This window comes from Aotus nancymaae, unplaced genomic scaffold (assembly GCF_030222135.1).
Source record: "Aotus nancymaae isolate 86718 unplaced genomic scaffold, 86718_ANA_hifiasm-v0.15.2.pri h1tg000051l, whole genome shotgun sequence".
In the NCBI taxonomy this organism is placed as follows: domain Eukaryota; kingdom Metazoa; phylum Chordata; class Mammalia; order Primates; family Aotidae; genus Aotus; species Aotus nancymaae.
The window spans coordinates 23,683,965-23,701,395 of record NW_026988465.1 but is presented as its reverse complement, the minus strand read 5'-3'; the positions used below and the strand labels follow the sequence as shown (position 1 = coordinate 23,701,395).

The following is a 17,431-nucleotide window of genomic DNA, read 5'->3' as shown; positions in this document are numbered from 1 at the left end:
GCCTATAATTCCAGCAGTTTGGGAGGCCGAGGTAGACAGATCACACCTGAGGTCAGGAGTTTGAGACCAGCCTGGCCAACATGGAGAAACCCCATCTCTATAAAAAAGAAAAGAAAAGAAAAGAAAGAAAGAAAGAAACAGAGAGAGAGAGAGAAAGAGAGAGAAAGAAAGAAAGGAGAGAGAGAAAGAAAGAAAGGAGAGAGAGAGAGAAAGAAAGAGAGAAAGAGAGAAAGAAAGAAAGAGAGAGAGAAAAAGGAAGGAAGAAAGAAAGAAAGAAAGAAAGAAAACTGAACTCTTTTTGCTTTTGTAGTATAAATAATTCAGCCTGCAAAATCACTTTGGATAACCACATTTCTGTCAAACAACTTACTCACTATCTTTTAGTCTTTATAATTCTGTATTGCTAAATTTCATCCTGCATTTATGCTCAACTTTTATGTGCTCTTGGAATGAGCTTTGCTCTGAACAAATCTGAGTCAACTTTAAAAGACTAAAAATAATAAGAATCATCTTTTGCCAAAACAAAAACCAAGCAATTGATGTCAGGCCCCAGATAAAGACAATCCTGAGTCAAAAAGAAAAAAAATGACAAAACATTTATTTAGCTGTTAATATGATTTACATATATTTCAAAAGAAGATAAAAATCTACACATAATCTAAATGTTTTAAGAATATTTTAGTAAGCTATTTTCTCTTATTTGTATGTAGCCAAGACTGTGCCACTTCACTCCAGCCTGAGTGACTAAGCAACACCTTGTCTCAAAAAAATATATAGATATAGATATAGAAATATTTTTATATATACTCTAAAACTGACCACACAATCAGAAATAAAACAATCCTCAGTAAATTCAAAATCTCAAAATTTTGCAAACCATACAGACAGACCACAGCTTGACACAAATATAATTCAATAAAAAGAAAACAACTAGAAACCATACAATTACATAAAGATTAAATGACCTGCACTAACTTATTGGTAAATAATGAAATTAAGGCAGAAACCAGTATGTATTTTTGTTTTTGTTTTTTTAACAAATAAGAACAAAAAAACAGGCCACACACTGTGGCTCATGCCTGTAATCCCAGCAGTTTGGGAAGGTGAAGCAGGCAGATGGTATGAGGTTAGGAGTTCAAGACCAGCCTGGCCCCATCTCTGCTAAAATTACAAAAATTAGGTGGGAGTGGTGGAACATGCCTTTAATCCCAACTACTTGAGAGGCTGAGGTAGGACAATGCTTGAATCCAGGAGGCGGAGGTTGCAGTGAGTTGAGATCGTGCCATTGCACTTGAATTGGGCAACAAGAGTGAAACTCCATCTCAAAAAAAATTTAAGAAACCAAAAAAGAACAACCAAAACACACACACACGCATCAGAATCTCTGCAGTACAGCTAAGGTGGTGTTAAAAGAGAAATTTATACCATTTAACTCCCAAATCAAAAAGTTAGAAAGATCTTCATTTAACAACCTGACATTATAAATAAAAGAATGAAAGAAGCAAAAGCAAATCAACCCTTAAGTTAGAAGCAGGCAAGAAATAACCAAAATCAAATCTTAACTAAATTTAGACATAAAAATTGTACAAAATATCAAGAGATCCAGTAATTAAATCTATGAAAAAAAAGATAAATAAACCACTAGCTAAACTAAGGAAGAAAGAAGGAATGATTGAAATAAACACAATCAGAAATAACCAAAGACACATTACCACTGACCCCACAAAAATATAATGAAGTCTACTATGAACATTTCTGTGTACACAAACAAAAACATCTTGAAAAAAATAAATAAACTGTCCGGGCGCAGGTGGCTCACGCCTGTAATCCCAACACTTTGGGAGGCCAAGACAAGTGGATCATGAAGTCATGAGTTCAAGACCAGCCTGGCTAAGATGGTGAAATCCCATGATTAGCCCAGGTGGTGGTGGGCACCTGTAATCCCAGCTACTTGGGAGGCTGAGGCGGAGAATTGCTTAAACCCAGGAGGCGGAGTTTGCAGTGAACCAAGAGCAGGCCACTGTATTCCAGCCTGGGCGACAGTGCAAAACTCTGTCTCAAAAAAAAAAAAAAAAAGATAGAAAAAAGTCAGGAGCTGTGGCACACACCTGTAGTCCCAGCTACTAGGGAGGCTGAGGTGGGAGGATCGCTTGAGTCCAAGAGTTTTGGGCTAAAGTGAGCTATGCCGATCGGGTGTCCACACGAAGCTCGGCATCAATATGGCGACCTCCCAAGAATGTGGGACCACTAGGTTGCCTAAAGAGGGGCAAACCGCCCCAGGTTGGAAATGGAGTAGGTCAAAACTTTCATGCTGATCAGTAGTGGGATCGCACCTGTGAATAGCCACTGCACTCCAGCCTCAGCAACATTGTGAGATCCCGTCTCAAAAAAATAAAGAAGAACAAATTATTGAACAAATACATTCTTCCAAGAATGAACAAATTTTTTTAAAAAGCCTTAAATAGATAAATAAAAAGCTCAAAAATTGAACTAGTAATACATAGCCTACCAATCAAATAAAGACAAGGACCTGACATTCTCAGGGCTGAATTCTACTAGATGTACAAAAAAGTGCTGGTACTATCTCTGCTGAAACTATTCTAAGAAATTAAGAAAAGGTAACTTCGCTCCAACTTATTATATAAGAATAGCATTACTCTAATACCAAAACCTGGCAGAGATTTAAATAAAAAATCAGGCCAATATCTTTGAACATTAATGCAAAAATCCTCAACAAAATACTGACTAACCAAATCCAGCAGCATATAAAACAGCTAACCAACTATGATCAAGTACAATTTGTTCTGGGTGTGCAAGGCTGGTTCAACACACACAAATCAATAAATGTGATTCATGACATAAACAGAACTAAACACAAAAACCCCAAGATTACTTCAATAGATGCTGAAAAATCTTTCGATAAAATTTAACAGGTTTTATGTTAAAAACCCTCAATAACCTAGGCATTGAAGGTACATACTTTAAAATAATAAGTTATCTATGACAAAACCTCAGCCTACATACTGAATGGACAAAACCTGGAAGTAGATAGATGCAGTGGCTCACATCTGTAATTCCAGCACTTTAGGAGGGCAAGGCAGGTGGATCACCTGAAGTCAGGAGTTTGAGATCAACCTAGCTGACATGGCAAAATGCCGTCTTTACTAAAAATACAAAAATTAGTCAGATGTGAGGGTGGTTGACTATAATCCCAGATACTCAAAAGGCTAGGAACGGAGAAGACTTGAACTCAGAAGGTGGAAGCTGCAGTGAGCCAAGATTGTGCCACTGCACTCCAGCCCCGGAAACAAAAGAAAACTCTATCTCAAAAATAAAAAATAAAAATAAAAATAAAGCTTGACGCATTCCTCCCTGAAAACTGGCACAAAGCAAAGATGCCTTCTTTCAACACTACTATTCAAGATAAAATTGGAAGTCCTGGTCAGAGCAATCAGGCAAAATATAAAAATAAAGGGCATTTAAACAGGAAGAGAGGAAATCAAACTATCCCTGTTTGCAGACTACCTGATTCTACATCTGAAAAACCATATAGTCTTGGCAGAAAAGCTCTTTAAACTTACAAACAACATCAGTGTAATTTCAGGATACAGAATAAATGTACAAAATTAGTTGCATTCCTGTAAATCAACAACATCCAAGCCAAATATGAATCATAAACACAATCACATTCACAATTACCACAAAAAGAATAAAATATTTATGAATATAGCTAACCAGCTAGGTGAAAGATCTCTATAAGAATGACAAAACGATGCTTAAAGCAATCAGAAATGGCACAAACAAATAGAAAACAACTTTATGCTCATAAATAGAAAAGCTCAATATCCTAAGTATGATCATACTGCCCCCCAAAATTTACAGATTTAATGCTATTCTAATCAAAGGACCAAAATATTTTTAACAAAACTAAAGGAAAAAAAACCCCACTATTTACAATTTATTTGAAACCAAAAAAGGGTCCAAATAGCCAAGATAATCACAAGCAAAAACAACAAAGCTGAAGGCATTACATTACCTGACTTCAAATTATACCACAGAGCTACAGTAAACAAAACAACATGGAATGGTACAGAAACAAATTCATAGACCAATACGACAGAATAGAGACTTCAGAAATAATGCCACACACCTAAAACCATGTGATCTTCAACAAAGGTGACAATAGAAATAGAAATGTGGAAAGAATTTCCTATTTTTTTAATGGTGGTGGAATAGCTAGCTAGCAGTATGTAGAAGACTGAAACTGGACCACTTTATTACCCCATATACAAAAATCAAATCAAGAATAATTAAAGACTAAAATGTGTATTTTAAAATCATAAAAAAAAAAAAAACCCTGGAAGATAACTTAGGAATTGTTGCAACTTAACAATTGCAACAAAAGCCAAAATTGACAAATTGGACCTAATTAAACTAAAGAGATTCTTCACAGAAAAGGAAATTATCAACACAGTAAACAGACAACCTACAAAATAGCAGAAAATATTTGCAAACTATGCTTCTGACAAAGACCTAATATTTAGAATCCATAAGAAACTTCAACAAGTTTACAGAAAAAAAAGACCTCACTAAAAAGTAGACAAAAAACATGAAAGAGTTGCTTTTCAAAAGAAGGCAAATATGTGGCTAACGAGCATATAATAAAATGCTCACCAATAATCACTACAAAAATACAAAGAAAAAACACAAGATGCCATCTCACACCAGGGAGAACAGCTATTAAAAAGTCAAAAAATAGATGTTGTGATGGTTGCTGAGAAAAGGAAATACTTACACACTGCTGTTAAGAGTGTATGTTAGTTTAACCATTGTAAAAGGTAGTGTGACAATTCCTTGCAGAACTAAAACCAGATTTATCATTTCACCAAGCAACCTCATAATTGGGTATATACTCAAAGAAATATAAATTATTCTATCATAAAGACCTAAGCACAAGCGTATTCACTGCAGCACTATTCACAATAGCAGACATGGAATCAACTTGAATGCCTATCAATGGTAGACTGGATAAAGAAAATTTAGTATAATCAGGCACAATGGCTTATGCCTGTAATCCTAGCACGTTGAGAGGCCGAAACATGTGGATTGTCTGAGCTCAGGAGTTTGAGACCAGAGTGAGCAACATAAAGAAATCCAATCTCTAAAACAATAATAAAAAAAAATAGCTAGGCATGGTGGCACAAACCTGTAGTCCCAAGCTACTTGAAAGGCTGGGGTATAAGAGGATTGCTTGGCCCACCATGATGGCTCATGCTTGTAATCCCAGCACTTTGGGATGCCAAGGCAAGTGGATCATCTGAGGTCAGAAGTTCAAGACCAGTCTGACCAACATGGTGAAACCTTGTCTCTACTAAAAATACAAAAATTAGTCAGGCATGGTGGTGATAGGTGACTATCATCCCAGCTACTCAGGAGGCTGAGACAGAAGAATCACCTGAAACCAGGAGGTGGAGGTTGCAGTGAGCCGAGACTGCACCACTGCACTCGCACTGGGCAACAAGAGAGACACTGTCTCATAAAGAAGATTCCTTGAGGCTGGAAGGTTGAGGCTACAGTGAGCCAACATCATGCCACTGTACTTTAGCCTGGGCAATAGAGTGAGACCCTGTCTCCAAAAATGAAACAACAGAACGTAACATAAAATACATAATTTAAAAATATGGTACATAAACATGATAGCATACTATGTGGCAATAAAAAACCAAAAACAAGATTATGTCTTTTACAGCAACATGGATAAAGCTTGAGACCATTATTCTTAGAAAACTAATGTAAAAACAGAAAACCAAATGCATTTCACTTATAAGAGCTAAAAAGTTAAAACTCAGGAACACAGAGAGGAACAACAGACACTGAGGCCTAGTTAGGGGTGGAGTTTGGGAATAGAAACAGGGTCAGAAAAAAATACCTCTTCGGTGATATGCTAGTACTTTAGTTACAAAATAATGTACAAACAAAACCCCGATGACACAATTTTAGCTGTACAACAAACCTGTACGTGTATCCCTAAACCACAAATAAAAGTTTAAAAAAAAAATACCTGGGTGGGAAAGAGTGCAATGCAGGCCGAAGGACTGGTTTGTGCTACTTACGGTGGCCCAGGTGGGGCTGTACTCTGATTTATTTCTGGGTCCATGCAGGCAGATGACATTATGAACTGGCGGTCCAGAACCCTAGGCTGGTAGAGAAAACAGGTTGCTGCTACTGCAGATTGAGTGTCTGGAGGTGAGAATATGTCAGGAGACTTCTAGACACTTTTGTGTTTTTGGCAAAAAAAACCACGATGATCAAAAATGCTGTGGCAAAATTTTTGATCACCTGAGTGTGGTTCCTTGTCCTGGGAGAGTCGTGGATACATTAATGTCTAGTGGGTATGTTTGTGAGGGGGTGAAAATCTTGTAGTGGCAGCTGTGGCAAAAGGGGTCTGTCATCAGAGCTGCTTTTCTCTAAGTCTTTAGTCCTCTGTCACCTTGGAAGGAGAGCTGGTATCACAGAACAAGAAACAGTGTGACAGCCTGTGTAAAGCAGAGCACAGCCTCCCATTCCTGGACGTCCAAAGTTTTATTCTAGGCCAGGAGACTGTAATATCTTTCTTCTGCCATCAAATCTGTCGAGTTTTCTGAACAACAAGCAATTCTGCAACACCAACTTACTGTCTAACACTTGAATTCTGACACCACCCAGAATCAGCACAGACCCTGATTCAGGGCTCAGTCCCACAATGTTGTCCTCACTGCAGATGCCAGTCACAAACCCCATAAGTCCATCTATGCTTCTGAGATACTGTTTAAAAATTGAGGACTCCCATAATGTTACTGAAATTTACCAATTTGATAAAGTTACTCACAGAACTCAGCAGAACACTGTAGTTATATTTACCATTTTTATACAAAAGATACAATCCCAGCCAGGGGCAGTGGCTCACACCTGTAATCCCAGCACTTTGGGAGGCTGAGATGGGCAGATTACCTGAAGTCAGAGTTTGAGACCAGCCTGACCAATATGGAGCAACCCTGTCTATACTAAAAATACAAAATTAGCAGGGCATAATGGCACATGCCTGTAATCCCAGCTACTCGGTAGGCTAAGGCAGGAGAATTGCTTGAACCTGGGAGGCGGAGGTTGTGGTGAGCCAAGATTGTGCCATTACACTCCAGCCTGAGCAACAAGAGCAAAACTAACATCTGAAAAAAAAAAGATACAACCCCCTCAAAAGTCAAGTATAGGACCAAGAAAAAGGTGAGAAAAGATGAAGCATATAAATGATCCACAGCTGTGATTAATAAAATTCTCTATTCTTTGTGTTTTCCAGGAACACTTTATGAAAAGAAAAAACCCTTTCCACTATGACTTAAATGGTGCTTTCTTTTCTTACCTATCACACAGCCAGAAAAATGATTGCACATTTTCTCCTTTTTCTCATTTAAAAATCAACATAAAATACTTGTTAATCAAACTGAACTGAAGTTTATTTTCTTCCCAATGACTCCTGAACTCTGAGCTACTCAGTCTGAGCCACCATACAACCCCATTTTGTGCCCCTCTTAAGAACATGCTGGCTTCAGGGTAAAACATTCTCTGATCTAAATTCTGACTTGATCACCCTCCATTTAAACATTTAAGCATTACCCTCCAACCTCCTTACTAATCTTGTTTGCTTTTCCCTAGAAAAAAATAGCCCTTTTCTGCCTCATCTTTGCAATCTTTAAAAATCTTACATTTGCTGCTTCCTCCTGTTGCAATACTCCTTTGAAATTCAATTTTTTACATGTGTCTGTTTTATTTTAAAAAGTCAAGAAACTATCTTTAAAAAATATCAACTTTATCTTCAATAAGACTTTCCCAAAATTCCTCAAAGTCTTCATATAAGGGGAGAAAATTTTAAGGTGCTTACATTTTATACCTGAGTAAGAAAAGAAAAAGTATTTATTTCTTTCAAACAATAAATGTATTATTTCATTATTTGTATTAAAAAATATGTAGTAAACAGCCAGATGCAGTGGTTTACACCTATAATTGCACATTGGGAAGCTGAGGCAGGTGGATTGCCTAGGTCAGGGGTTCGAGACCAGCCTAGCCAACATGGCAAAACCCCATCCCTACTAAAAATATGAAAATTAGCCAGGCGTGGTGGCAGGTGCCTGCAATCCCTACTTGGGAGGCTGTGGCAGGAGATGCTTGAATACAGGAACTGGAGGTTGCAGTGAGCTGAGATCACACCATTGTACTCCAGCCTGGGCAACAGAGTGACTCCATCTCAAACAATAAATAAAATAAAATAAAATAAAATTTTGCATTAAACTCAAAAATCAAAATAACAGGATATAGGGCCAGGCTTGGTGGCTCACGAACCTGTAATCCCAGCACTTTGAGAGGCGAAGGTGGTGGAATCACTTGGGGTTAGGAGTTCAAGACAAGCCTGGCCAACATGGTGAAACCCCGTCTCTACTAAAAATACAGAAATTAGTCAGGTGTGGTGATATGTGCCTGTAGTCCCAGCTACTCGGGAGACTGAGGCAGGAGAATCACTTGAACCTGGGAAGTGATAGTTGCAGTGAGCTGAGATTGCACCATTGTACTCCAGTCTGGGCACTGCAGTGAGACTCCATCTCAAAAACAAACAAACATAAACCAGGATATAAAACAAAGATATTCACTGTCACAAGTTTACCCGGCTTAAAAAAAAAACACTGAAGTTTTCAGAAATCTATGTAACTCACCAATTATCTACCACATTTTTTGTGGAAATGTATTCATTTTCTAAAGCTGAAATTGAATAGAAATTTTCTTTATTATTTTCTTTGGTAGCTAACATTCTAAAAGCTAGATCGAATTCTGTCTGAAATCACTGAGCCATAAAACACACACCAGAGAAAATTTCTAAATTCACTCTGAGAAAGAAAAAGGTAAATGAAAATTTTCAACAAATAAATATATTATTAGATATTAACTTTTTGTAACTCACGTCTTTTCTGCCCTTTGGAAATATTTTCTTGCCTTTCAAGCTCTACTAATAAAATGCAATATACACTTAAAACACTGAGGTCCGCTGGGCACAGTGGCTCACACCTGTAATCTCAGCACTTTGGAAGGCTCATGCAGGTGAGTCACTTAAGCTCAGAATTTTGAGACTGGTCTGGCTAACATGGCAAAACCCTGTCTCTACTAAAAATACAAAAACTAGCTGGGTATGGTGGTTCACATCTGTAGTCCCAGCTACTTGGGAGGCTGAGGCATGAGAAACACATAAACTCAGGATTTGGAGGTTGCAGTGAGTCGAGATGCCACCACCGCACTCCAGCCTGGGTGGCAGAGATTAACTCTGTCCAAAAAAAAAAAAAAACTTCAGGTAAAAATAAGTGAACAAATCTTTTCAAGATACAGATATGTCTTACTCATGTGTCAAGAAGTCAGGCCATTCAATTACTTGAGAGATTGTCCCACCCCGTCCTGCTCACTTGAGAGCTCAATAACATCCTCACAAGAGACTCTGAACTATGCCAGTGAATGCCTCGGGCACATTTTACTCTGCAAGTTCTTATCCCATCTCACTGGGGTCATTTTTTCGTTTGTTTCTTTCTTCTTCTTTTTGTCTTTTGGAGTCCTAGGGGTTTTTGGTTTGTTTTTTGTATTTTTATGTATTTTTAGTAGAGATGGGATTTCACCATGTTGACCGGTATGGTCTTGATCTCTTGACCTCATGATTCACCCGCCTCGGCCTCCCAAAGTGCTGGGATTACAGGCGTGTGCCACCGCACCCAGCCTGGTTTGTTTCTTGTTTTTTAGCCTAGAAATTTTTTACTACTTTTCTGCCCCCTAAGAAAATCCAGCAGGCAAAAATTATTTGTTTTCTCCTCAATACTAGTATCTGATTGGCTGACCAGCAACGTGTCTCCAAGAAATGAAAGCTGGGTTGGGTGAAGATAATATGAATGTCTCAAGGAATTAGCTTAAAAAAAAAAAAAGTGCACCAGGAATTGCCTCTTATCCTCTCAACAACCACCTGAACACTTGAGAAGCTACACTCAATACCTCAGCTTGTCCTATGAGAGAAAATGATACAGAAGCTGATATTCACTAGACACTGTAGCAGACATAGCCATGCGCCATGGTGGGTATCTCGGTTTATCCCCATACAGTACTGAAACCCAGGTCCAAGAAAAAACTAAAAGGTGACTGAAGACACATCACCCTATAAAATTTCCAAAAGGAAAACTTTACCCAAAAACATTCTGAAAAAATATCTGTGTCTAGGGAAAAGAGACGACAAAAAAACACACAGAGATATTTTACAGTACAGTGTCAGGAAATTATTCTTTGCTTTCTTCTCATAGGAAATGTTTACAAAACAAAAAATTTTTTTTTAATGTGCCATCAAATGCTTTGTCAAAAACTAACTAATTGGCCAGGTTCGGTGGCTCATGTCTGTAATCCCAGATCTTTGGGAGGTCAAGGCAGGCAGATAGCTTGAGGCCAGGAGTTTGAGACCAGCCTGGCAAACATAGTGAAACCCTGTCTCTACTAAAAATAAAAAAATTAGCCAGGCATGACAGTTGGCACCTGTAATTCCATCTACTTGGGCGACTGAGACAGGAGAATAGTTTGAGTCCATGGGTCTGAAGTTGCTGTGAGCCTAGATTGGGCCACTACACTCCAGCCTAGGTCACAGAGCAAGGCTCCATCTCAAGAATTTTTTTTTTAAAAAAAAGGTAAATTAATATAGGTATCAAAATGTACACTAAAAATCAAATCGTTGATCAAATGAATTAGAAAGGGGAAATTGGGCTGGGTGCAGGGGGTCCCACCTGTAATCCTAGCACTTTGGGAGGCTGAGGCAGGCGGATTACGAGATCAGGAGTTCGAAACTAGCATGGCCAACACAGTGAAACCCCATCTCTACTAAAAATACAAAAATTACCTGGGTGTGGTGGCGGGTGCCTGTAATCCCAGCTACTTGGTAGGCTGAGGCAGGAGAATTGCTTGAACTCAGGAGGCAGAGGTTGCGATGAGCCGAGATTGTACCATTACACTCCAGCCTGGGCAACAAGAGCAAAACTCCATTTCAAAAACAAAGAAAGAAAATTAAAAGAAAGGGGAAATTGGCATTTGGAAATGTCAGAAATAAATGGAAATTTAGTATTTTACTGCAAGCCAGAGTTAGGCTGGAGGAATAGCAGACAAGGGAGGACTTGAGGCCTTGCTTGAAGCACATGTGAAAAATTCAGGGAAAAATCAGTCCCCTGTGGAGTGTGAAAATAATTATGCGGCAGGCAATTAGACTGAGGTGGCTCTAGCTCCCGGATTTCAATTTCTTAAAAAAAAAAAAAAAACAACTAAACTGAAGAGCATTTTTTTGGTAAATTCCTACATTGCTGGAACAAAATTCAGGCTATAAACTGTCAAGTAAGCTCTGATTACACAACCAGGATATTTCCACCTAGATTGTAAAAATCAATAAACTAGGCCAGGCGTGGTGGCTCATTCCCGTAATCCCAGCACTTTGGGAGGCCAAGGTGGGTGGATCACCTGAGGTAAGGAGTTCGAAACCAGCCTGGCCAACATGGTGACACCCCGTCTCTACTAAAAATAAAAGAAATATTGTTTGGGTGTGGTGACGGCTGCCTGTAGACCCAGCTACTAGAAAGGCTAAGGCATGAGAATCGCTTGAGCCCGGGAGGCGGAGGTTGCGGTGAGCCGATATCACACCACTGCACTCCAGCCTAAGCAACAGAGTGAGACTCTGTCTCTGGGGAGAAAAAAAAAACACTACATACCTTGCCAATTATTGAATTTGGTTTTCTTTATCCTGAACGTCAGAAAAATCTTTCCACCAAGTCCCTTCCATGGACCACAAATTACAAACCACAGCTGGGTGCTCTACAATTTTTTAATCACTCTTTAATTATTTAATATTTCCACGGTGACGCCCGTAAATTTTTAATAGGAAAAAAGAAAGCCTGGGAACTCCATGGACCAAAGCTCTTCCCATTCATGAACCCGCACCCCGAGTCAGGATTCCGTCCTGAGGATCCTCCAGTGGTCCCTGCACAATCTGAGAGAGAGGGAGCCTACTGGTGCAGAGCTGCCCAGCGAGGGCTCCAGGCCAGGGCACAGTCACTGGGCAGGGAAAAGACAAGACGCCCGGGAGCCGACTGTCAACGAAGCCGCCATCTTATGGCTGAAGGGGACTGGAGCCCAGCTGGGCAAGGAGAACTAGGGGCACAGATTGTGGAGCTGACAGCGGGGAGGCCTGAGCCCCGCCACAGCCACGTCCCACTGGTTCCAATCAGCCCCAACCCCTCTGTCGGAATGTCGGACCCAGCACTCTCATCGTTTCTAGGCTTTCCCGGGGTCCTGGCGTCTTAGCTGTGGATCTCCAATACCTGTAGGTCACAGGGTCACAGAGGCTCGGCCTCTAAAAGGAAAGGGCAGAGACCAGTGAAGTAGAGACATGGAGGTCCGGCCGCAGCGAGAGACAAAGACCCCCCCCCCTACATCCCGGAAGCCGCCATGTCCGCTCCCGCTGTGTGCCTGATTGGACAGTTCCCAGACCAGGGTCCCTGATTGGATAACATTTAAGACCCCGCCTTCTCTGACCCTGAGTGACAGAAGATGCGATCAGACGGAGCTGAAGAACGTGTGACAACCGAAGCTGCAGCCTTTTCAGGCAGGGCTTCCTCCTTGAGCTGAGCCAGGCCCACCCCAGAGCATGGGAAAATTCGGTCTTTTTTTTGCTCTCTTTTTCGCTCTCTTTTTCAATGTATTCAAAATGTGAACAAAACTATTTTATGTATATTGATACATAAAATTTTTGTTCAAAAGCAAATCAACATTCACTTTGGTAATAGTGCATTATCAACACTAGAGCTGATTTGATAAAACCTTATAAGTAAATTCATCAGCCGGGCGCGGTGCCTCCCACCTTTAATCCCAGCAGTTTGGGAGGCCGAGGCGGGGGAATCACGAGGTCAGGAATTCAAGACCAGCCTGCTAACATGGTGAAATCTCGTCTCTATTAAAAATAAAAAAATTAGCAGAGTGCGGCGGCAGGTGCCTGTAATCCCAGCTACTAGAGAGGCTGAGGCAGAGAACTGCTTGAACTCAGGAGGCAGAGGTTGCAGTCTAAAAAAAAAAAAAAAAAAATGCAAAAAGCAGCTGGGCAGCCAGGTGCAGTGGCTAACCCTAGTAATCCTAGCACTTTAGGAGGCCAAGGCAGGAAGATCACCTGAGGTTAGGAGTTCGAGAGCAGCCTGACCAACATGGAGAAACCCCCATCTCTACTAAAAATACAAAGTTAGCTGAGCATGGTGGCCCGTGCCTGTAATCCCAGCTACTTGGGAGACTGAGGCAGGAGAATTGCTTGAACCTGGGAGGCGGAGGTTGCAGTGAGCCTAGATCACACCATTACACTCCAGCTTGGGCAACAAGAGCGAAATTCCATCTCAAAAAAAAAAAAAAAAAAAAAAATGAAGAAAGAAAGAAAACAAAATTAGCTGGGCATAATGGAGCGCCAGTAATCCCAGCTACTCGGGAGGCTGAGGCAGGAGAATTGCTTGAACCCAGAAAGCAGAGGTTGCAGTGAGTCGAGATTGTGCCACTGCACCCCAGCCAAAGTGACACAGGGAGACTCTGTTTTAAATATATATGTAATTAAAATTAAAAAAAGAAGTCCGCCAAATTTGTCTTTATCACTGCTCTAGATTTTTAGGATATTTTATGACCTCTTAAATTTTTTAACTTTTTTTTTTTTGCTTTTTGAGATTGGAGTCTTGCTCTGCTGCCCAGGCTGAAGTGGAGTGGCCTGAACTCGGCTCACTGCAATCTCTACCTCCTGGGTTCAAGCGATTTTCCTGCCTCAGCCTTCGGAAGAGCTGGGATTACAGGAATGCACCACCACGCCCGACTAATTTTTTTGTATTTTTAGTAGACATGGGGTTTAATGTTGGCCAGGCTGGTATCGAACCCCTAGCTTCAGGTGATCGGGATCCATCCGCCTCAGCCTTCCAAAGTACTGGGGTTACAGGCGTGAGCCACAGCGCCCGGCCATTTTGTAACTTTCTGTATTTTATTTTAATCTACATTTTTTATATTTTTTCAATCTAAGGCAACCTTTAAGCAATTTCAAAGTAGAAGAAATGTTTCTTTCTTCATCAAAAGCATATTTTGCTTTTGCTTATAAACTCTCGTTTTTTGTTGTTGTTGTTTGCTTTCTGAGACAGTCTTGTTCTGTCGCCCAGGCTGAAGTGCAGTGGCGTGATCTCGGCACACCGCAACCTCCAACTCCAGGTTCAACCGACTCCTCAGCCTCAGCGATAGCTGGGATAAAAGATGTGCACTGTCATACCGGTATTTTATTTCTGTATTTTAAGTAGAGACTGGAATTTGCCGTGTTGCTCAGGCTTGTCTTGAACTTCTAAACTCAAAATAATGTGCCTGCCTCAGCCTCCCAAAGTGTTGGGATTACAGACCTGAGCCACGCCTGGCCTTTGTTTATATACTGTCTAAAAGAACTGGTTATCTACATTAACCCTTAACAAACTAATTTTTAGTGAAATTCCTAGGAATTAATTTTGAACTGTTTTGTGTCAATATTTGTAGATAAAAAACATAAAATGTTTTTTAATAAAGATATTTTTTCAATTTTTTAACTGACAGATCTAAATATAGTTAGCATTTCTATATAATATTATCACAATAATAATTTTTAAAAAAGATTCTGGGCCGGGTGTGGTGGCTCACCCCTGTAATCCCAGCACTTTGGGAGGCCGAGGCAGGCAAGTCACGAGATCAGGAGATCGAGACCAGCCTGGCCAATATGGTAAAATCCCATTTCTGCTAAAATAATACAAAAATTAGCTGGACATGGTGGCACACATCTGTAGTCCCTGCTACTCAGGAGGCTGTCACAGGAGAATCGCTTGAACTGGAGAGGCAGAGGTTGCAGTGAGCTGAGATCATGCCACTTCACTCCAGCCTGGGCAACAGAGTGAGACTCCATCTCAAAAAAAAAAAAAAAAGATTCTGGTCAGGCCTTGTGGCTCAGGCTTATAATCCCAGCACTTTGGGAGGTCAAGAAATGAAGATTATAAACCCAGGAATTTGAGATCAGCCTGGGCAACATGGCAAAAACACGTGTCTAAAAAATACAAAAATTAACTGTGAGCATGGTGACCTGCACCTTTAATACCAGCTACTCAGGAGGTTGAGGGAGGATGGTTTCCTGAACTCGGGAAGTGGACGCTGCAGTGAGCCCTGATCAAGCCACTGCACTCATTCTGGGTGACAGAATGAGACTCTTTCTAAAACACAACCAACCAAACAAAAACAGCCAAAGCACAGAAAGTTAAACTTATGAAGGTTTGGGGGTTTTTGTTATTATTTCTAAGGCTTTTAAGGTACAGTTGCTGTTTGGTTACATGGATAAGTTCTTTTGTAGTGATTTCTAAGATTTTGCTGCACCCCTCTCCGAAGCAGTGTGCAATGTACCCAATATGTAGTCTTTTCTCTCTTACCCCCTCCCACGCTTCCCGCTGAGTACCCAGTTCATTATATCACTTTTACACCTTTCCTTTCTCATAGCTTAGTTCTCACTTATGAGAACATAAAATACTTGTTTTTTTTTATTCCTGAGTTACTTCGCTTAGAATAATGGTCTCCACCTCCAACAAGGTTGCTGCAAATGCTATTATTTTATTCCTTGTTATGGCAGAGTAACATTCATTGGTATATATATGCCACATTTTCTTTTTCCACTTATTAGATGATGGGCATTAGGCTGCTTCCATGTTTTTGCAATTGCAAATTCTGCTGCTATAAACATTCGTGTGCAAGTGTCTTACTAATATAATGACATCTTTCTGTCTATAGACACCCAGTAGAGGCAATGCTGAATCAAATGATAGTTCTAATTTAGTTTTTTAATGAATCTCTATACTGTTTTCTATGGTGGTTGTACTATATTCTGCCAGTAGTGTTAAAAATTTTTCCTTTTCACCACAGTCATGCCAATATGTATTATTTTTTGATGTTTTAATTATGGCCATTTTTACAGGAATAACGTAGTATCACATTGTGGTCTTGAATTGCATTTTCCTGATCATTAATCATGAATAATGTTGAGCATTTTAACCCATGTTTGTTAGCCATTTTTATATCTTTTTTTGAGAATTAATTAAGTCTCATCTGTCTTTTTGTTGAATGTGCTTTTGAGGACTTGGTCATGTACTCTTTGCTAAAGCCAATGTCTAGAAGAGTTTGTGCAATATTATCTTCTGGAATTTCTAAGTTTCAGGTCTTAACATTTTTTATCCATCTTGAGTAGATTTTTGTTATGGTTTGTCTTGCTTTGGCTATGCAGGCTGTTTTTAATTTCATATAAATTTTAGATTTTTTTAGTTCTGTGAGGACTAATGATGTTACTTTGATGGGAATTGCATTGAATTTGTAGATTGCTTTTGGTAGTATGGTCATTTTTACAATACTAACTCTACCCATCTATGAGCATGGGATGTGTTTTCATTTGTGTATTTCATCCATAATATCTTTCAGCAAATGTTTTAGAGTTTGTCTTGTAGAGATCTTTCATTGCCTTTGTTAGGTATATTCCTAATCACTTTTTTGCTGCTGCTTTAAAATGGGGTGGAGTTCTCAATTTAAATATCAGTTTGGTCGCTGTTGGTATAAACCAATGCCACTAATATGTGCAGACTGATTTTGTATCCTCAAACTTTACTGAATTTATCAGATCCAGGAGCTTTTTCATGAGTATTTAGTGTTTTCTAAGCATATGATTACAACATTGGTGAACAGTGGCAATTTCACCGTCTCTGCCAACTTGGATGCTCTTTCTTTCTTTCCTCTAATTGCTCTGGCCAGGACTTCAGTACTATGTTGAATAGAGTGACAAGGGTGGGGATTGTTGCCTTGTTCTAATTCTCAGAGAAAATGTTTTCAACTTTTTCCCATTCAGTGTAATGTTGGCTGTGGGTTTGTCATAGATGACTTTAAAAAAAAATTTTTTGTGTTAAAGAGTTGATTCTGAGCCAAATATGAGTGACAATGGCCCATGACACAGCCCTCAGGAGGTCCTGAGAACATGTGCCCAGGATGGTCAAAGTACAGCTTGCTTTGATATAGTTTGGCATACGACACCAATCAAATACATTTAAGAAATACATTGGTGACTAGGTATGGTGGCTCATGCCTCTAATCCCAGCACTTTGGGAGGCTAAGGTGGGTATATCACAAAGTCAGGAGTTCAAGAACAGCCTGGCCAAGATGGTGAAACCCCATCTCTCCTAAAAATACAAAAATTAGCCAGCCGTGGTTGTGGGTGCCTGTAATCTCAGCTACTTGGGAGGCTGAGTCAGGAGAATCACTTGAACCTGGGAGGTGGAGTTTGCAGTGAGCC

The 17,431-nt window shown here is 39.9% G+C and overlaps 1 pseudogene; it reads right to left on the bottom strand.

Annotated features, from left to right (window-relative positions):
- LOC105714480 (zinc finger protein 254-like) overlaps positions 1-11,054 on the bottom strand; it is a 45,580-nt pseudogene extending 34,526 nt beyond the window's left edge.
- Between the last annotated feature and the right edge of the window lie 6,377 nt (positions 11,055-17,431).